The sequence below is a fragment of the Triturus cristatus genome, chromosome 11 (assembly GCF_964204655.1).
Source record: "Triturus cristatus chromosome 11, aTriCri1.1, whole genome shotgun sequence".
Classification (NCBI taxonomy): Eukaryota; Metazoa; Chordata; class Amphibia; order Caudata; family Salamandridae; genus Triturus; species Triturus cristatus.
The window spans coordinates 996,907,441-996,929,766 of NC_140594.1; the positions used below are offsets into that span (position 1 = coordinate 996,907,441).

At 41.9% G+C, this 22,326-nt stretch overlaps 1 long non-coding RNA gene across 2 annotated transcripts in view; it reads left to right on the forward strand.

The window, feature by feature from the left end:
• Nucleotides 1–22,326, forward strand: part of LOC146785812 (uncharacterized) — a 154,046-nt gene that overhangs the window by 116,120 nt on the left and 15,600 nt on the right. The gene's annotated exons all lie outside the window — the stretch shown is intronic.

Consider the following 22,326-nt stretch of genomic DNA (forward strand, 5'->3'; position numbering starts at 1 on the left):
CAGTGGCGGCTCCTGGAGGGAGTGCTGCGGGGCGGTGGGGCGGGGTGGGGGAGGGACAGGGTGGGGGTAGTAAACACCGGCATACGGCCGAACGGAGTTAAGTAAATAAATAAAATAAACTACATTGCAATGCCTCGAGGTGCCGCCACTGGCTATGGTGGCTATGGTGGCTATGCTGGCTATGGTGGCTATGGTGGCTATGGTGGCTATGGTGGCTATGGTGGCTGTGGTGCAGTGCTGTGAAGCCCAGGGGAGGACTCTTCTTAAATTGGCTGAACCTCATTCACCCGGAATGACCCATACAGTCGGCCAAACTCCATTTGAACTTCTCCGACACCAAGTGAGAATTTCTGACCTTACCCACTGTATCTGCCTATGTAAATATAGATTTGTGGCAGTCTATAACTCAGTTTAGACTGGAAGGCACTGTTTCAGGCCTATTCTCTGGGGCCTGTGCAATGTATGCCTAGCTAGATTTTGACAAATATTGCTGCTGTTCATAGAGCCACAGAAGGCAGACACTACTGTAAGCTTGCTGGATAGCTAAGTACCCCCAATATAGGTCCTTAACTTTCCGGGGCTACAGAGGTCAAATAGCCAAAGCTTACTTCTGAAGGTTGACAATGGAGTAGGACATGAACCACAAACAGAGCCAGTGGGGAAGCAATAGGTTTATTTATTATGTATTTCTTTATTTGTGTATTTATTTATTTGAGAGTTTTGTATAGCGCGAACATGACCCAAAGGTATCAGAGCACTTTACAGAGTGAGCACAACAAACATTAACATGAGTTACCTAGAGAGTAGATTAAAAAATATATAGTAATGGTAAAAAGGAGTACAGTGGTATATGTAAACAAAATAGCAACAAGTATCCCAGTTACATAATGCATAAACAAAAATACATAGCAACATTATAAAAAAAGAAGAATCCGATAGACAGTAGGACATGTGAAGACAACAGTTCTGAGGTTGTTGAGGTAGGAAGATGTGAGGGAGGGGAGAGTAGATGCATAGTTTTCCACTGAGGTAGAGAACAAATATGGCATCTTAGCGGTTATGTTCATGGCAACTTAGTGCTTTACAAAGTAAGCACAACAGCAATAGCACAAGTTATATAGAGAGTAGATAAAAAGATATAGTAAAGGTAAAAAAGAGTAAATGAAATACCCAAATTGATCATCAGATATGAGGCACATGCTTCCATCCAGGGTGCTCAATACCCACTTGGAGCAAATATTAGAACATATTTTAACAAGCTTACCCTACAGGACCTCTTATGATTATTATTTTTAGTTTATTAAGTGGGTGATTGCCCAAAGGTGTTCTGATGCTAAAATTAGAGTAATACATACTGTTCAGTCTTAAGTTATTTAAACAGATGTGGTTTTGGAGCCTTCTGAAATTTTAGAAGATTTGGTTCTGAACATAGCTCAATAGGGAGTTTGTACCATGCCTGAGGTGTGACCACAGAAAAGGCATAACCCCCAAGTCTTGCCTTGCGAAACGTAGGCACAGCCAGTAAGTTGAGAAAGGCCGAGCGTAGCAGTCCAGGAGGAGTGTTCTTTTTAAACAGATTTGAAATGTAGTTAGTTCGCTGCACCTGAAAGATAGCTTTATGGAAAAGACACGACACCTTGAACCAACATCTTTCCCTGGCAGGGAGCCAAATACTTTTTCTAAGGTGCATACAGATGGTCTCAAATTTGCAAAGACCAAGTAGCAGTCTGGCAGCAGCACTTTTGATTAATTGTATTCTCTGTATCAGATACCATGGGAGACTATCACGCAATGCATTACAATAATCTAACCTGCATAAGATCGAAGCTTGAGTCAGACATTATACTTCTACTATGTATAGGTAATGCATGTTGTATTGATTTGTTTTTTTGGTCTAGTTGCAGATTGATCATCCCTGGTAACTATGCCACAGAGCAGACATGCTTAACTCAGGGTTTTGTGTAACGTGTTAATGCAAAACTAAAAAGTATCTAAGTCAAAATGCAAAATAATAAAAATCTCAAACCGAATTAGAAAAATAGCGTAAAATTTTATAAACAGAATGACAAAAACCCATTAAGGTGGACCAGGATATGAATATTTAAAGTCTTAATTAAAAATAGTGCCATAAAACACAAAGATACAATTTTAGTCAATGGCTGCAGTAAACCGGGACCTACCAGTACTTTGAGGGACCGCGATGGAGCACAGGTTACCTACACCAACCAGGTTCATCCTGGTCAAAGATTGTACCCTCTGAATTAGTCCTTTAGGTCCCAACCCATGGCAGGAGTACACTTCTTAAGCCCCCCAGGACCTTAGGGGAGGTACATAGAGACAGACATGGTGCCAGGCAGAGGCCAACAGCAGGGTATAGTCCAGGTTGCCACTGGTCAGCTGGGTACTTCCAGAAAAAGCCTCTTGTAGCTTGTTGTCTCTCTGTAGCCACACAGGAGTTCAGCCATATGACCCTTGGAGTCCATTTCTTTGTCCTGCGTACAAAAGGAGCAGGCCAGTCCATCAAGACTCCTATTGGGTCACAGACAGCAGGGCCAATCCTCTACTGACCTTACGCAGGTCCAGAAAATGTCCTTACGTGGGTGCCTGGAGGTGCCACATTTATGCCTGCCACTAGCTGATGTCTGGGAACGACACCGTGGCAAGCTTAACTAAGGGGCAAAAATTCCCAGGCCCAACCCTACCCACTTTGGGCACTTTCAAGATGATGGAAGTCTTCAGCCACACTGAACCTGTATTCTGAGGGCTGGGGGTGTGTATAGAGAGTGTGCTGTATTAATCCTAGTGTCCTCTTACAACTAACACTAAAATCCATTTTGAGGCAGCCACTGTACCCACTGTACCCACAAGAAAACCAGGGACAGATGTCTGATAGGACAAAAGCAAAGTTCTTCAACAACCAAACAGTGGAACAAGAAGAATTGTCTTGGCATCCTATTGTCTCCCGTTTCAAGTGTGCCCCAAAGTTTATATATGAACCCAGAGAAAGACATCTGGTAGGACAAAAGCTGAGTCATTTAGCAACCAGATAGTAGATTAAAAAGAATTGTCTTGGCATCCCGTTCTCTCCCCTTTCAAGGTTCCCCCAAGTGTTGTATGTGACGTTAGCAAACCTGTCAAGCAGGATTTGTCATTCAATCAGGATTTGACACTGTAGTGTCAAAACCCCCCACCCTGCACATTGGGTGGAGTTCAGAGAAGCCATCTCTGTCCATTATATTATTTGCCTCTGGGAGGCATTTCAAAGCTATTCACACTTACTCAAGGCTAATAACTGGGTAGGAGAAGCTTGACAGAAAATGCAAATAGCCTCCATGAATTTCAGGTAGGAAGAAGGTATCTTTCTAAAAGTTACTTTTCCTTATTATTTATTAGAAATATGACTTGACCATTGCATTGAAATTTTCTAGCTAGTCCCAGTCCCAAGATACAGTATTAGTATTTTAATCTGTACTCTAGTTTTCTACATTACACAGCTAGGTATGCCACATTGGAAATAGGTTTTAGGTACTAGTCACGGTAAGGACATGTTAACATTAAATATTACATTTCTACACTTTCTACATTTAAATACCTTGCACCCTGCCAAAGTAAACATGCAAACGCTGTTAGCTAAATAACCTACATAGGGGTGACTTATAAAAACTTAAAGGGGAGGCTTTGACCTGTCAAACAGGTTTATTGTAGCAGGTCAGTTTGCAGTGTTTACACTGCTACAGTCAGGCTATGATGGTAGACCTGAAGGCAGGTTTGCACTGTCACTGTAAGGCATGGCACAATAGCTGTTGCAGTCCACTAGTGGCATTTAACTTCCAGGATATGGGTACACCTTGTACTATATATAAGTACTAGATATAAGCGACTTATAGGTAAGTTAAATATACCAATTAGGAATATGCCATGTTGACCACGTTTAAAGGGGAAGCACATGCACTCTACTACTGGTTAGCAGGGGAAAAGTGCACAGAGTTCTAAAGCCAGCCAAAATAGAGGTTCCAGCAAAAAGCAAATAATCTAGGGTTACCACAAAGAAAAGGCAGATTTCCTTCATCCACATGATGTGTTGTGATGCTCAGTTTCATAATTGGTAGGCTGGTAAGTTAGCTTAATTCTATATTTTTTATATTGGTAATATAGCTCATCTGTATAGTTGTTGATTCGAAAAGATGCTTACCTATCATAGCGGGTGGGTTGGTAAGCTATCTGATTTTACTAGTTGCTGACTTGGTTAGGCTTCATACTACCATATAGGGTTGATTGAATGGCTGACCCAGTTGTATTCATCATGGGTTGGTAAACTGGCACAGTTACAAAGTGGTGGTTTATTAAACTTGCTCCGTCCCATGATTGCTGGATTAGTACATGGGTTCAGTTCCAGAGTGGTTGCAATGGTAATCAAGGTCATGGCCATAGAAGGATGGTAAACAAATCTATTACTAAGTAGGTGGGATCATACATTGTCTTAATTTTATAGTCGTGGATGGCTAGGCTGACCATGTCCTGTAACAGATGAGTTTGTGAACTAGTTTATTTCTAGTTTGTTGATTGAAATCCGTATTTGGTATATTACCTTAAATTAATTTAATTGTTAGCCACATATTTCCCCTTTTTTAGGTTTGTCTATTTAATTATACCTTTTGTTTAGTTTTTTTATGAATTAAGAAGTAAACAGGGCCTGTACTTCATAACTGACTTGCCCATTTTACCAATCACCTCCAAAACACGTAAATGATCGGAATTTATATTGCACTTACTACACCAGGCGAAGTGCTTAAGTGCTTTGCGCTCGGGTAGCATGCTATTCCGATGAATAACTTCATAGACTATGAGCTATGACCAGTGCTTTAAACGGGCTGGTACTGTCCAGTATTGAGTACCGGCACTATTTTGTTATGAGACGGAGAGTACCTGCACCCATCAAGAGAAACGTAATAGCTTTAAGTGGAAAGTACCTGCACTTCTCAGAAACAAGCAGTTACTCTGCTACAGAGTACCTGCACTGCTATGTTTGCATTTCAAGCACTGGCTATGACACACGTTTACATGTACCTTTGCTGAGTGCTGGGACTTCACACAGAGATCTCTCACTCTGAGATTGTTTTACAAGAGGACGTTCTGCTATGTTTACATTTTTTAGCGGAATTATGCCAAGCCCTAGAGAGCAGCTGAGCCCAGGGGGCCTTACATTTGGACTCTTAGAGTAAACCAGCTCGCCTCTGCTCCCTTGCAGGCCTTCTCCCCTGCACTCAGATGGAACCCAGATTCCAATCACATTTCCAGCTTCTCAGCTTTCATCTCCTGCACTGGCTCGTCAGTCATCGCCTCCCCATTCAGCTAAGCCTGCAATTGTGCTGCTGGTGTACAAAGGAGTGAGCCACCCGGCCTCTGTGCATGACACATTCCTGAATGAGGCATTCGAAGGAAAAAAAAACGCCGGCTTCCCTCGGTGCACATTGTCACAACCACACGGCGACGCCCGCTGTTTTGTGAACAGTTTCCGAATCCAGATCACATTTTATTAAGTTGTAGATCTGTGGTCCGTGCTTGAATTTGACTACTAGCATTGAGGTCGTTTTCTTACCAGTTTTGCTCTTGAAATAACTTATTAAGGTTGCAGAGAATTTTACATCAGGTATACAAATATCCGTGGGTCTTATAAAGTTGTTCAGCCTTTACTTTAATTTAGGCTTGCAAAAGGGGACATTTCTCCCCACAAATGGCAGACTTGAATCAGAGAATCAGGATCTTCCAACATTTACGCTCGCTAACCGAAGTTACCCCTGAGTCGTAGCGCTAAGCCCCTGTAGCCTTCGCGGCGTTGATGGGCCCCTAACATTTTATGGCGCCCCCAACCCTTCAGGGGGGGCTCAATTAGCAAAAGGCCAATGAATATCTGTGAGATATGGGAGACTAAGTGGTGCCTCTTCGCATTCTGCATGGGGGGGGGCATCATTTTGCGTTACGCGGCTGAGTTACAATGTGGGGAACCTGCAAACGTGGTGGATTTTCTGAAATCGTGAGTTTAGGGTCAGGCATTGGTAATCTGCAATGTTGTGGATTTCCTGCTGTCGTAAGGTTAGGGTGAACCATTGGAAAATGACTGATGTCATCAGTACTTAATTTGTAAATAAATAAGTGCCTGGGCCCTTGTGAGAAGACCACAGCAACTTGCACCACCGTTGCGCTACTATTGAGATTTCTGAATTTTTATACATTAAAAATGAGTAATCTGTTTTTCTTGCTTGGGGTGGCAGATATTAGTAATTTTAATGTAAATAGAATTCTTAAAAAAATGTTGTGCTCATCACTAAATTGGAAAACAGCACCACCATGTGGCTGGCTGTCATGAGTCCCAGTGTTGACAATTAAGTACTGGCAGCCACCTGCTCAAATTAAGCACTGGATGCCATGAAAGCCAGTTTGGAATGTAGTGAGAATCCACAAAGGTCCTTATGAAGAGTAGCCGAAGCAGTGCCATTCTGAGAAGCCCAATGTCTTTGGACCTGGGATTACCAGGTCTGGAAATACCAGACTCAGTGCCTGATTTATCAAAGATTTTGCATCGCCCTTGCAGCACAAGTTGAACCATATACTATATTTATGTTCCTTTTGAGTTGTCATCACAAAAACACTTTTTGTTTAGTGATGGGCCTTGATGTTAAAGGAGATCCACCAGAGAATTGAATTACATCTATAGAATCTTTACAGATTACCGACATGTCTAGTTATGATGCCTATTTAATATCTACAAAATGTTCAGTTCCTTCTAAACCAGTTAAAATAGAGATAATATTCCATCGTGAGATGAGAAACATGCATAGAATGGGTAAAACCCTTTTATACGTCAGGCCCAAGTAGACATTCTATACAAAAACGAGCTTTCTGTGTTTTTTGACTCCCTAGGAAGATTGTTGTTCCACTTTTCGTTTGGCTCTATAGTTACTCAACTTTCCCACGATATAAACACGTTTTCTTGATGAATCTTTCTCTTTGCTCAGCCATAATTGGATTCAAAATCCACCTATTTGCATGGATTAGGTGTCAGTATCCTGTGTGTGACTAGAAGTTTCTTTAGTCTCCTCTTTTCTACATTGGCGGCTGCCACCGAGTAGCACGGGTGTGGCGGGGGGGGGGGGGGGGGGGAGTTTGAAAAATAAATTAAAATAGACTTACCTTGCTGCTGGACTGCTGCCTCGCGTCGTCCCCTGAAGCAGAAAGCACAGGCCCCTTCCCCTAAGTCAATCACAATGATACAATGCAGCGTTTTGATTGGCCTGAGATGGGGAATGGGCGCTCTTACATGATCCTCACCAGGCTACAGAATGCAGGCTGGTGGGGAACATGCAAAGTGCGCAGGACTGTTTGGCAGGCCTAAGGGGGCCGGTCATACAGTCATGCTCAGTTAAGTGCTTACCATTACTCTCCTTGCTGGCTGTGACGACAACCAAGCCCTGCCCCGTAAAGCTGCATGAGTAAGGAAAAATAAAATAATAATAATAATTTCATTTTTCCTTTTTCTAGTGCAAAAAATGCAGTGGGGCAGCGCTCCTCCGCCTTAGCGCAGGAGCCGCCGCTGCCGTTCTAACAAAATCATAACTGTACTATTCCCATCGCCTTTCACCCTTTCTCTTAGTTTACCGATAGTCTAACTGCAATACTAAGCCCATCATTTCTGAAGGCAGGGTCACTGGGATTATGGTGCAGGAGAGAACCAAATTATGTGGCAGGTTTACTAAATTATACAACAAGAAAAGTTCAATTATGCAGCGTAATGCGGCACATTTTGTGGTAGTATTACTTCATTGTTTTGTCATTTTTACACGTAAACACTATGTGGGCGAAGGTTTCTTCATCATTAGTTCCAGTCTGACATCCAAATGCGGCAATTAGCAACAGAAAGATGACAAGTCAACCTTTGCGAAGGGCCTTCCACTGAACATCATGTGCTTCTGTGTTTTTAGTAACTTTTGATCCGTTTAAGCTAGAAACTATTTTTTTAAAAATCTTCAAATAATACAGCATTTGACAAGGTCACCTATTCAACCACACTGTAATGTTGACCTTCCTCCGGAAGCTGTTCCTCTGGTAGTGGTCCTAACTGGAGTCCCTCCCTTAGAGGATGGGAAAAGTGAAGGCCACTCCCAACTAAAAAATAAAGTTATATTTTGGCTTGGCCAAAAATGCCCTCTACCTCCAGAGATCAATGGGGAAATCCTTCTTGTTAGGCGTCTCTCTTGGCTAGGAAGTAGGAGAAAAGATATCAAGGGTGACATCATAACAATTAATTTTAGAGACAAAAGAGCTGTAAAACATATCTTAACTTACTCCTCTTTCAATGATTACAATTTAATAAAGGTACACGACCTGACCTATTTCTATCCTAGAGCACATTTTCCGGTTAAAAACAACATAAGTCATCTAACCCAAAGCTTGGATAGGTGCACTAGCCCCTTGTTCCAGCGCCAGGATCCCTATTTCAGGCCCCCCTATAACCAACAAAGCAATCGAGATATGCATACCTTACAATATCCAGATTACTGCCCAAGGCCCTCCTTATTAGACCTAGGAGGTTATTCTAACTCTTATTACCAATATAGGACAAACTCAAATAGGCCCCTCATAGAGAACTATAATCAGCACATTCCATCATTTCATTTACAGAAAAATCCTTGTGTCACTTCATTTCATCAAACATTAGATCACTCAAGATTTCCTCACCAATCCCAGAACCATTGTTTTCACCCTCCTCGCCCAAATCAGGGCAACCACACTTTACCCTTCCACAATCGATATGCTGAATTCATAGACCCGGAAGGAGTGGACTGACTGAAGTCACATGGGGCAGAAATCACTAACACTAATAGATTACAAAAGGTTTCCCCCAGTATCGTGGAGGAAAATACAATCTTTAATCCTGATATACCTATGCCCCAGGATGCCATTTCAACTCACGTCCAGACTCCCTTAGTATCCACGGATTTTTCATTTAACCACGCATCCGTGGAAAAAATTAATCCCACTCCAAATACAGAATATAATTCTAAAAACTCTCATACTTTTATTTCTAAAACAGGTCAAGGAGATGAGATAAGTCCCCATATAACGTTCCTGTATTGGAACGTAGCAGGTCAACGTTCTAAGGTTAATAACGATATATGGATTAATTTTGCCCCTACATTCGACATTCTGGCACTCCAGGAGACCTGGACTGTTGAACCAATACACATGGTAGGCTATAAAACCTTTTTCTCTTCAGCTCAACCCTCTGCCTCAGGTAGAGCGAAAGGAGGTTTATCAATTTACATCTCTAACCTCCTAAACATAAAGAAAATAGTCCCCATGAGTCTCGATTTACACGCCCAGATTCTTGAATTGACCTTATATGATGGGGACAGATTTATTATAGTGAATTTTTATAACAACCTCCCAGAGCCCGAAACAATCTCTGTGGTATCTCAGATACGGACTACTTTAAAAACTAGAATAACAAAAAAAACAAGTGACGCGGTGATTGTTTGGGGGGGTATTTTAACTTAGGTCCATGCCATCATACCCCAAACGGGAACATATGCGGCATAGTGGACGAATTTGACAATTCCATTTCCCATTTTAGACACTCAACTCTGGGCAACTACTTAAATGAAATTTTATTCGATCTAGATTTGGTTCAGGCAAATTCTAGGACCAAAAAGAATCAAACCTTGGCTCCTACTTTTTTTGGGAGAGGTTGTTCAACAACCATAGATTACATCTTGGTTTCAAACGCGGAGAGGACTGAAGACGTTGCCTTTATTAGACACCTAGTCTTGCTAAGTGACCACTATCCCCTTAGCATTTCCCTCCCCCTGGCTCATAGGCCAAAGAGAGGTATGGGAACCATCCTTTCACAAAATAACCTAGCACTTTCTAGATTAAATGGTTATGCCCTCAAATGGGGAAATGTAGTGCCCATGGAGTTGACTAAACAAGTGATTACAAACGCTAACTCACCCATCATGACCTGTCTTAATCCACATTCTAGCAATTCGGAGGTAATTACAAGCTTCGAACTGATTGTTGTGGCAATCAATGAAGCATTGTGGGTAAAAAGAGCACACGCCTCAAATAAACAAAAAGGCTGGTTCAATCATGATTGCACATCCGCATATTCCAACTTAAAATCGGCACTGAGAAAAACAACAAGGTCCCCACAAGAGATAGTAATTCTCAGGAAAGTCTATAACCAAACCCTAAAAACCAGGAAAAAAGAACTAAAAACTCAGCTTTGGGAACAATTACACGAATCTTGCTCCCAAAAAAATATGACAGCTTTTTGGCAAATAGTAAAGTCTCCTTTTTTTGATAACACACATCATGCTAAACTAGATGTAGCCATTGAGGAAAAGGAATGGGTCCGGCACTTTTCTAATATTTTTTCGGTAGATAAAGAGTTACCTGAAGCGTTGCATTCACACAGCCTGAACTCTAAAACATTAGAAGAATCATCTCTAATCTACCCTATTGACCTTCATTTCTCTTTGGAACAAATCACTTCGGCCCTGAACGCAAGCAAAAATGGGAAAGCACCTGGCCCAGACGGAGTCCCTATCGATATCTTTAAAGATCAAATGGCCTTGTGGACCCCTATTTTAACCAGAGTTCTGAACGCTACCTGTAAGATGGGTTTACTACCATCCTGGTCAAAATCTATACTAGTCCCAATCTTCAAAAAGGGTGATCACGACTCTGTATCCTGCTATCGCCCAATATCCTTGTTAGACTCCTTGGGCAAGATGGCAGGGAGAGTCATTCTTGAACAACTACAAGATTGGGCTGTCGAAGATAGGGTCATCTCTGATTTACAATATGGGTTTCGTCAGGGCATGGGCACAACCGAGCAGGCCCTTAATCTCTCTCTTTTGATCGACAAATATGTCCACATTAAAAAGGGTGACCTATATATGGTTTACGTGGACTTGACAGCCGCGTTTGACTGTGTCTCCCATTCCAAATTATGGGTAATATTGGCTGACATGGGGGTCCCCCTGAACTTACTCACATATGTTAGAGAAGTTTATGCAAAGGCTTCTGCTCGTGTTCGTTATGGGGTGGGGGGGGGACTGACTGATCCTTTTCCAGTAGAAAAAGGAGTTAGACAAGGATGCGTCCTTGCCCCTCTTCTTTTCACATTATATACCAATGCACTGGAGAAGGAAATGCTGAAGGGTTCCCAGGACCTCCCAACGATATGTAAACGCCCAATACCTGCATTATTTTATGCAGATGACTCGGTTATATTGGCACGTACTCCCTGCGAACTACAAAAAAAATCTGAGTAGATATTCCACGTTCATGGCAAGCCTTGACCTCAGGATAAACATAACTAAAACTTTTGTCATGAGGTCAAACTCTTCCCGTACAAATGCTAATAAAATGAGGGGTATTTATTTGAACGACCAAAAGATAGCTACTACCCACACTTATTCCTACCTGGGCATAATAATAGACAACAAATTATCATGGAAAGCAGCAGTGGAAACTCGAAGATTACTTTTTTTAAGAACAGTCACAGCCCTTTTTAACTTTATTAGGAAATTGGGCAATAGAGCCCCAAATGAAATCATCCAGATCTATAAAGCCAAATGCTTGTCAGTGGCCTTATACGGGGCTGGCCTATGGGGCTTTGTGAACTTAGATATCATCCAGAAAGTCGAAAACTGTTTTTTGAGGTCTCTTCTCTCAGTACCGAGAAGTACGAGCACTTTTGCTTGCCATCTAGAATTGGGACTTGTATATCTGGTGGACCTAGCAAAAGTGGAGCCTCTCTTGCTTTGGCGTAAAATATGGACTTCAGATAAAGCGACCCTCTCCCAATCACTTCTCTCGGACTGCTTAAACCTGGATAACGGTCATAGGTCTAAGTGGCTGAGGTACATTGCAACTTTCCTCCATGATTTGGGCTGGGACAAGTATTTCTATAATCCCTCGTCAATATGTGAGGTGTCAAGAAAAACTTTAAAAACCAAAGCACTCGCCCATCTGGAGGAGTTGAGGCTATTGAGTGAAGCTACTAAACCATCTGTCACCCATAGCCTAATGATCCAACTGGTCCCAACCCTGCAGCCATATCTGACCCTAAATATGACAAATCATGAACGCTATTTATTGGTAAGACTCAGGATGAATATTTTTCACCGAATAATAGCCTTCCCAGTTCAGAATAATTGGGTAAAAAATCTACCGGTTTGCCCCTGTGACCTTATATCTGCACAATCAACTATGCATACTATTCTTTTCTGTAAATTCTTTGCTGAAAGCAGGAAAAAATTACTTGTTCCTATTTTGAGGAGTCTAGGACTCAGGCAATGTCGCCCAGCATTTCTGTTCCTGCAGATGTTGGAAGGAGATTTACTGACATTTACAGTAGCCAGCTTCTTGAAGTCTATTGTTTACCATCGAAAGACTTTAGATTAAAGAATCATTGATTTTATCTAATGATATAATTGTGTAAATTTTAAACTTTTTTTTAGCTATGTTCACTGAATGCTCGATTATTCTAAAGCACTCCTTTTTATTCTGGAAAGATTTTTTCTTTTTTTTCTTTTTTACTTCTCCCGTTTTAATAACTTTTAAAGAATTGTATCTTATTGATTGTCTTTTATTGTATGCTTTTTATGATTTATAAATTTAAATCGAAATAAAGTAATATTGAATTGAATTGAATACAGCAGGTGATGGAGTATGAGGGGACTGCGATATAGCCTCAGTTATGCAGGAAATGCTACAGCCGCAAAAAACTGCATCATACAGGGGCCCATTGTTTTATGTCGTGTAGTAATATTAGCTATGAAATCTTTTAAATCTTCTCCAGGTCCTTTGTAAAGGGGTACTACTCTTTTCTGTTCTGGTTTGCTGCTCCCTGTACTGACCTCTCGAACTGTCTAGTAAAATATACTTATTTTTATTCCTTGATTTTATTCTAATAATTGATTGGCAATAGGTTGTGGTACTTGACGTTAATCAAGCATCCTTTTAAATTCACCCAAAAGCCAATTCAGTAATTAAGCAGTGGGCTGTTTCCATTCACAGATGGCACTGCCCAGATTGACCCATCACTGCTGAAATAGGAGACTCAAACTGACCATTTCGATTGCCTGAGAAGACATGAGGTCTGCATTAAAAGTATAAATTGCATTGTGTTAGGATATTTGAAACAATATCTTTTGGTTTGGCTAAAGGTACAGGAGCCTCAGGCGTAGTGGAACATATTGATGCAGCATATGGCCATGGATTACTGGTACCAAATGCTAGGGTGATGGAACTGAAGTAGTGGCTGGTACATGCACAGATCTGGCAAAGAATAGGAGACAGCTCGAATAGCAGCTAATTCTTCTTGGAAATTTCCAGTCTTAGCTCTAAAAGTTGTAATGTCTATTGTAATTAAGCACCTAATCTTGGTATGGTCTCTTGTAAGGTGCCTATGCTGACAACTCGGGACTGGCTGGTCAATTCTGCTCGTAAAATCACATATATGTACTGAGCCACAGTGCAAAAAGGGGTTACTGGACCAGAACCATGGTGGTGTCCATCCTACTATGGCACTGCAAACTGGGCCAAGTGTGCCTTTTCCTCTCCCAGCGCTTAGCGTAACGACAGTGACCAGTCAAAGGCTTGCAGATGGAGACTAAGAACTCAAGCAGTCAAAGAAGAGACACGATATTTAAGTGTCCAGTTGAGGCCTTGTCTTGTTAAAAGGAGAAGAACTTTAATCTCACAACAAAATAAAATATTTCATACGTACGGCAATGGGGGTTCCGTCAAGGATTCCATAACAATGCAACTATGAGCACTAGCAAGTTCTAAAGGAATCTCGGATCAGAGTCGGACTATAGACTTCAAGTAGCAACACAAAGATACCAGGCAGGAATCAGGTCCAGGTGACAGATGTTAACCTCTCTAACCTGCAGAATTATCTTTTTTAGTCCAAGACACAGTCTATCAGTTTCTAGATTCATTTTCCGTTTGCTTGGATGCAGCCCGGTTTAGCTGTCCATGGGTTACCCTTCGCGGTCACACAGTAAGCACCTCAGTCAACATGCGTGGGTTTAGAGGCAGCATCCTCATCTCTTGAGACTTGATGCTGAAGGCTCAACAGCATGGCAGGCCTCTACAGCAGCCACTCGCCTTTGGCAGCGACAGTCTCCAGGCTGGGGGGAGTCCTGATTTAGTCAGGCCTTGCAGGACTCACAGCACGTTGAGAGCAGCAGCCGAATAGGGCCCCCGTGTGTCGCAGCGATACCTGTAGGACTCAGTTTAGGTTGATGATGTGAAAGACCACCACAGGTGGCACCAGGCCTGGAACGGCACTGGACCTACAGCTCCCCAGCAAGACTTCAAGTGATGTGCTCTCACTTTGGGGAGATTGGGTGTTGAACAGGTACCGGCCCCAAATCATAGCAGCAGCTGTATTGAGTGTTGATTCACTGTTCTAAATCCAAGACCCAGTTTGGGATGGCCCCTTTCAAAGACAGTCTCTGTTAAAGGTGATGTCTCTCCCAGCTAATAGTATTCATTCTGGCTCCATGCAGGAGTATCCAAAATAAGAGCATGATAAAGTATGAAACCTATACAAATGGCTGTCATCAGCCGTCTTAAAGTAGCTCTCAGGGACAGGGACAGACTGAGAGTCATGAGGAGCCCGGAAACAAATATTCAAACCAGCCATTCTCTCTCCCCTCCCTCTGTCTCTCTCATTGTATCCCTCCATTCCTTCTCTTTGTCCTGGCTCTCCTCTCTTCTCTATCTGTTCTGAACCATTTTCTCTCAACTAAAGACTCACTGTCCATTCTGCAGTAACTCTAGCGGAGTTGGAGAATGTGATAGAGACACCAGCAGTGGCCCTGGGCTTTCAAAAACCAAGGAATTTCATAATGGGATTGAGGGCCAGACCAGCCCTGCTCAGGGAGAAACAAGAGTGGCAAGCCCTGCCTATAAACTTACCTTCGTCTAACAGAATTGGCGGACTCACCAATATTACCCTACCCTTAACCAAATGGCAGTATTTAGGGAGGACAAATCAGCGATTCCATGCTTAAAGGTCCTCATAGTATTCCTAAAGACAGCCCTGTCTCCATTCTTCCACATGTCCATGACTAGGGCACCTGCCTTCAGCTTATGGAATGCAGGTAATGCATGTCTACTCTCTGGTCAACCTCTACTCTAACCTCCACCTTGAGTCATGCAAAATCAGAGGCAATAGAAAATGGATTCCACTGGTCTCAGCAACAGCACATCCATAACAACATGAAGCTCTTGTACCATCTACACTTCACACACAGGCTCCAGATCAGCACAAAGATCTGGATGCCACATATAACTGGAATTTTAAATGAGTGGCGGCACGGAGGCATCGCACTTTGTCCAAATCAGGGAAAAAGTTTTGTTCAATACAATAATAGAAAAATAATTTTTGAATACTATCCATCATCTTTAAAGACTGAACTCTTCTGTCCTTTTACGAATTCCATTGAGGAAAGACACAACTCTTCAGCAGGACTGCTCTAGCTAAACTAGACTGTCCCTAGACTACATTTACTTCCATGGATGCGGAGGTGCTTCAAACTGCAAAACTGAAGACTGGGATTGCAAACAATAGAAGAAATCTTGTTGAATTTACTAGGATAACAAATTGACCAGTGAGGAAGCAGAATTTGTTTGTTATTTCTAGGAAAAAGATAAAGAAACGCAATCACTTTTGCTTCGGGCTACCACAACAGAGAATGCTGTGTCAGAAGCCGACTGACAGTCTTGGGAAATGTAGTCCTTTATGTAATCACATCCATATACTGCACACCAAGTATACACGGCATGATCGCCGGCAAAGTCCTGTTCTCTGTATTAGATCGAAGTGTTTCTGTTGTTTGACTAGTTAGCAGATGTTGAGAAAAGATGATCAATTTTCTAACTTGATCTGGTAACATGGTATCTTTAAAAACTTGAAACAATCTTGTGGTTTTGGTGCTGGGAAATGGTTTATCGAGTGGTGTGATATGGCCCCAGTTTCTGGTTACCCTTCAAGGGGATTCAACACAGAACTTTGCACCTGATTTAGAGTTTAGTGGATGGAGTAGTGTTCGTCAGGATGGTGGAGGACATTATCTTCACTAGTACAAGAGTACGCCGCCTGCCGTATTTAGAGATGGAGCAGGCCCAGCAGTTATATCTGTCCATTGAAGGGAAATGCCATTGAAGGGAACTGCCGTCATTGCAGTTCCTCTCAATGTACCAAAAGTTTGGTGGTCAGCGACAGTCAGGTTTGATGATGGCTTTCAAACCTTTTACTTCTTTTTTGTTTTTCAGAAACACATTCCTAGACCAGGAGTTTGCTTCTAAGAAACTAATGAGGTCCACTCCCTGGGGGTAGTGCTTCATGGGTGGGGGCATTTTTGTGTTTTTTTCCTGTCCCTCACTGTCAGGTTTTGCCTGGCAGTGATGGACACAAAAAAAGCATTACATCATCAACCCTAACTAAGGCAGATGGTGTAAAGTACTTCCTCGGACTCTCCTACTCCATTTAGCAGTGGGAGGAACTATTCCGTCGAGGACATCAACGGGGATAACGTTGACAAAATACTTAATCTCTGCCTGTCTATAAATGAGGTACTAAGAGTTTGGCAGGCAGAGCACACCATCGAATTTGCAACAGAGTACCCAGTCCGCAAAACTCTAAATAAGACCCTTTATCTTTATTTCCAAGTCAGATTTCCACCACCTATGTTTACTATTCTTGGTTAATCCAGTAAATGCATGCTTCACCTTTTAAATGTGAAAACATTTAATAACGCCTATTCCAAAATCTGAAGTACTAAAGAGGATTTGGTATAACACATTCAAATAGGATTTCTGCCATGATTGCAATTGTTTGAAAGCTATGCTTTCATATTCCCCAGGAACTGGATATTCACAATGTTAATCGTGTGCTACTGGGTTTGCAAGAAAGTGGAAAGGTGAATTCCACACTCTATCTGACACTCCTATCACAAGAAGATTAGACCTGGGAGATGATCTTGAGGGAAAATGCTGGCCTTCAGGATTATAGAATTGTAATTAGGTTACTTGGAATGTCAGATTAAAATTGATTAACTACAAGTTTATTCACAGAGTGTATGTAACTCCCCAACTATTGCACAGAATGAACCCCAGGAACACAGCGCATTGTCTCAAATGTAGAGTGGTGGTAGGTACATACATAAATATGTGATGGGAGGGCTCAGAAATTAAGAAGTTTTGGAGGAAGTGGTTGGGAAACTATGGGGCATATGTATCAAATACCGTTATTGCGATTCTCAAATAGCGATTTTTAGGGAATCACTATTTGGGAATCGCAAAACGGGATGTAATAAAAATTTGTAAATGTTTTGCGATTCCTTGCCATTCCTTAATCGCGTATCGCAATTAAGGAATACGTTCCCATTTATTCCTATGGGCTAGGAGGCCCATAGGAAGGAATAGGAAGACATTCTCAATTTGCGATTTGCAATTTGAGAATCGCAAAATGAGAATGCAATTTCAAGGGTGCCAGGGTGTCTAAAGGACACCCTGTTGCACCCCTCAAATATGTATGTGTGCACATGTGGCACACATACATACCCTAAGGGCATGTATGTTCGCCACATGGCACTTTGAAAAATGCTAAAAAGTGCATTTTTCAAAGAAATCACAAATTACCACTAACTTGAAGTTGGTGGTAATTTGCGATTCCTTAAGGCCAGATCGCACTTTTTCTGTGCTTCATACATTGCATTTAAGGAATCGCAATTTGCGATTCCTTAAATGCAATCGCAAAATAGAGAATAGCAAATTTTGTGATTCTCTAATTTGCGATGCCCTTTTGGGATGGTACATCCCAAAATGCCTTTTCCCTTTCGCAAACGGGCCGATTCTGAGAATCGGCCCGTTTGCGAACGGGAAAAGGGCTTGATACACATGCCCCTCTGTTCTTTAACAGCGATGACTCTGCATCCAAATATTCAAATATGTTTGTTGAGTCTGATTCCAAGAAGCACAATAAAATAACGTCTAAAGTAGTTGAATTGGGGGTCGTTGTTGCAAAAAGGTGTATTGTGGCACTGTGGATTAGAAAGCAGTTCCATCTTTGAAGCAGTCAGAAAAAAGAGATGATTAAATGAGCAATTACGAAATGTATGGGTACGTAAAAAATTGCAATACCTTTCTGGAGATCGGAGGGTATACTGAAGAAGAAATTTGCCAAAAATAGCGCTGAAACAATGACATATGGGAGTTGGAGAAGTGAAGAGAAATCCGAAGAAGATGGTCTTACTCATAGGCAATGGAGTATTAGTGAGACAATGACAATGAAAAATGAAAAAGGCTTGTCCGAATAATAATGAGATGTATGACTAATGTGATCTAGAACGAAAATATATAAGATTGATGGAGTGAGTTCCCTGATGAAGGGGCAAATGGGGTAGGTTGGAGAAAGTTGTTTATGTATTTCTTAAAATCAATAAATTATTCCCCCCCCCCTTAAATTAGCTTTCTACTAGAGGTTTTCTAGAATGCAAAAGGTGGGCTGTAATTGCTGCTGACTCCAGCCATATGAGGAAGACTTAGGGTCTGGTTTAAAGATTGGAGGACGGGTTAATCTGTCACAAACGTGACGGATATCCCATCTGCCACATTTAAAGCTTATTATATCTAAAGGCACTTTTATTACGGCGGACTGGATATCTATCCAATGTGTGATAGAGTAACCTGTCCGCTGAATCAGGCCTTAGTCTCTGTGAGAGAAGAGTAAGCAAAATGTGTTCTCATTAGGGGACATCTGTATAGCCACTCCCACACGGAATGCAGTGTCTTGTTGCAATGTCCTTGAAAAGTTTAAAGCTGATATTTCTGCTTTTTTTCTAGCACTAGTTTTTTTTGTGTGAAACACTCCATTAGAGTGTTGGTGTCTTCGAGCCATCTCCCTCATGTACACCCTACTCCCTCGTGTGCTCGCCCATGTGCTTCCCCATTGCAACTCCCCACCCGCGCCCTCTCTGTTGTTTTCCCCAACCCCTCTGTTGATTTCCCTGCCGCCCTCTACCTGTTTGCTTTATTTTCTCCTACACACATCTCCCTCTTGCCTTCGTGTACCCTCCCATATTGCTCCTTCACCCCCGCCTTGCTCATGTTGCTTCACCCCACTCTACACCATGTTGCTTTGTCTACACACCCACCTTCCTCCGTGTTGTTACCACTTCTCACACCTGCCTACTTTATAAAAAAACGCTTTTGCTTTATTTATTTTCTTTGTAGTTAATGATTTGGTAACTAAAAAAGAAAAAAATACCACTGGCGTCATTTTGTAGGCACGTATGCATGGTGTGCTTGTGTTAGACCTGTCATCCTTGGTGCGGTCTTCCCATAAACCTTTTGCCTTCACCCCGCCTGTTTTCTGAATTTCGCTTTTGTTGGCATTTAGTCTCTCTGCACTTAATCACTGCCAACCAGTGCTAAGGGGCTTGAGCTCTCTCCCTATAACATGGTAAAAGTGGCTTACACTTGACGGGCACAGTTGATTTACATATATGACCCTAGTATATGGTACTACATGTACCCAGAGCCTGCAAATTAAATGCTACTGGTAAGCCAGCAGCACTCATTGTGCCACCCACTTAAGTAGAACTTTAAAACATGTCTCAGGCCTGCCATTGCATCCTGTAGGTGGGTTTTAAAACTGTCATTTCAACTTGGCAAGATAAACCTTTTGCAGGTATAAACCTTCCTTTTTAATACATTTAAGCCACCCCTTGGGTAGGCCCTAAAAGCCCCAAGAGCAGGGTACATTGTATTTAAAAACCAGGACATGTGGTTATAAGTTTTACATGTTCTAGTATTGAAAAACTCCTAAATTTGTTTTTCACTATTGTAAGGCCTATTCCCCCACTGGATAACATTTAGTTGCCTTGTTGCATTTAATAAATGCTAAATTTTGATTGGGAGCAGGCAGAAATACCATGTTTGGACTCAAATAAATAGTAATTTAAAATCCTTTTTAATGGTAAAGTCTCATTATAAGTCACAATTCTGAAAATGCCACTTTTAGCTAGATGACTAGCTAGAATAGAGTGTCCGACGGTAAGTGGAATCTCCTGGATCTCGGTGAAACAGAGAGATGAACTAACTGAGAAGAGCAACGCTGTTTGAAGACGTGTGATCATCTTTAAAGGAAATTAAAAGCAAGTGAAGAGAAACTCGCCGCTTTTATGCAAATGAATGCTTTCACCAGATACGATCTAAGTAAACAAAGAAAAGGCAGTGAATCACGCTGAGAAATTAATTAAAGCAACGTTGCACGAAGAAGAATACTTTGTTTAAAAGAGTAAACAAAAATGACTAATGGTTAAACATAGCCCAGTAAAATTCGCCGCATTTTAAACAAGTGAATGCCACTCTCGGATATGAAAAATAACCAGAGAATCCGGCTGCAAAAAGTCGACTGAAACCCTTTACATTAGAGATACTCGAGCTGCAAATAGCACAACCCTGTCCAGAAAACCAACAGTGCTGCAAAAACAACTAAGAGCCCTGATGAGAGTCCATTTATTAAATATAAGAGACTCGAAACGCGTTGGCTTTACTACGACACAGAATACGAACACTGAGGAACTATAAAACTGGTTTAGTCTACATATGGAAGCAAAATCCTATGTATTATGACACTAAATGTTTTTTTCCCCTTGTTCTTTCTTAATTGATATGATGAATTATGTGATATCAAGTAATATGTAAAGATGAAATAATTTGGTTGTGATACTAAAAGACAACAAAAGAAAATTGTGATAGTAGGATGTTTTGTTTATTAGTTAATCACTTATGTTTGTTTATATTGTGCATTACATACCCAATATTTTTGTCAAATGTTTTATGAATCACTGCACAAAATAATTTTCTGTCTATAGATTTAAATGTCTCTTCTGCTTTGAATATAATTAAAAAGAACACAAAAAGTTGAGAAATATGTACTAATAAAGTACTAGATCAAATGAAAACAATAAAGTTTGGTCTAGCGGTAATTTAAAATGCTAAAAATCGGTCCACTTCTCTTTTCATTTACATATATATGGCCCAGCCAGAACCTTGCCTGTTGGGCCTAACTCCCCTTGTTAGCTACTTTTAGAAAGTTGCCATTTTCTTGTCCTAGCCATATGAGGCCTGCCAGTGTCCTGGGTCACATGAGTGTGAATAATGTAGCTGCTGGGTTTTGTGACAGTGAGACAAAGGGGGACTAGGTGTTGGCAGGATGGATGGGTGGAGCGGTTCCCTGCCCCACTTACATTTCAAAGGGGTTGCCTTCAGCACACACAAAGGAAGCTGACACTAGTCTTTTGTCACCCTAGACATCTTGGAGCCTTGGCAGGGGAAAGAAGAACTTTTCAGAACCAGATGTGGAGGTAGCAAGGATGTCCCCCTAATTTAATGGCAGGCACCAGGTATAAATATTGGACCATCAGAGCAACCTGTCAGTAGAGTTTTGGTCCTGTGGAAGACTTCAGAAGGACTGCCCAGATCACCAAAGGACTTTCCAATTGCTTGAGGCCTACCTTGTTTACCAGAGGACTGCCTCCTGCTACCAGAGGACTGCCCTGCCGCTGAAGGCCTGCCTTGCTCCCCTAGAGGACTGCCCTGCTGCTAGAGGCCTGCCTTGTTGCTTGAACCACGAAATACCAGAGTGATTCCAAGGGCTAGGTGGCTGGCTTCCAGTATGAGGTGCAAGGGCATAACAAGCTCCAGACACCTTGAACCATGCACCTTACCCCTGGAGTGAGTCTACCCCCCCCCCCCACCCCCTAATGGTGCCCTCCAGGTCCTGGGCCCATTGAAGTGGTGTTAGAGGTGATGATCCTGCCTCATGCTAAAATTTGGAACTTAGAAACATTTTCACCAAAAAAGGCAAGAAGAACTGACAGATGATCAGGACCTACCTGCAAACCGATCCGCCCAAGGTGCATCGCCAGACAGCCTGACTTTGCGGTAGCTCTCGCTACTTTCATCTCCGCAGTAGCAGCTTCTGTATAGCGGGACTGCCGAGCGACAATATCCCGCCTCGGGAAGGCCTTTGCGGCTGCGGCTTGCAACTTCATCCTATTGGAGGTTTTCGACTTCCAAAAAGTTTGAAGGTAAAAATCTTCACCAGGCTCAATAGTCACAGGCTCCCCATCAACGATGACAAATTCCTCAGCCTGGAAATCATTTTCCTGCTCAGAGATTTTTCCTGTCATTGCAGACAGCTACATAGAGACTCTGTCTAGCCTGCTGCCTTGC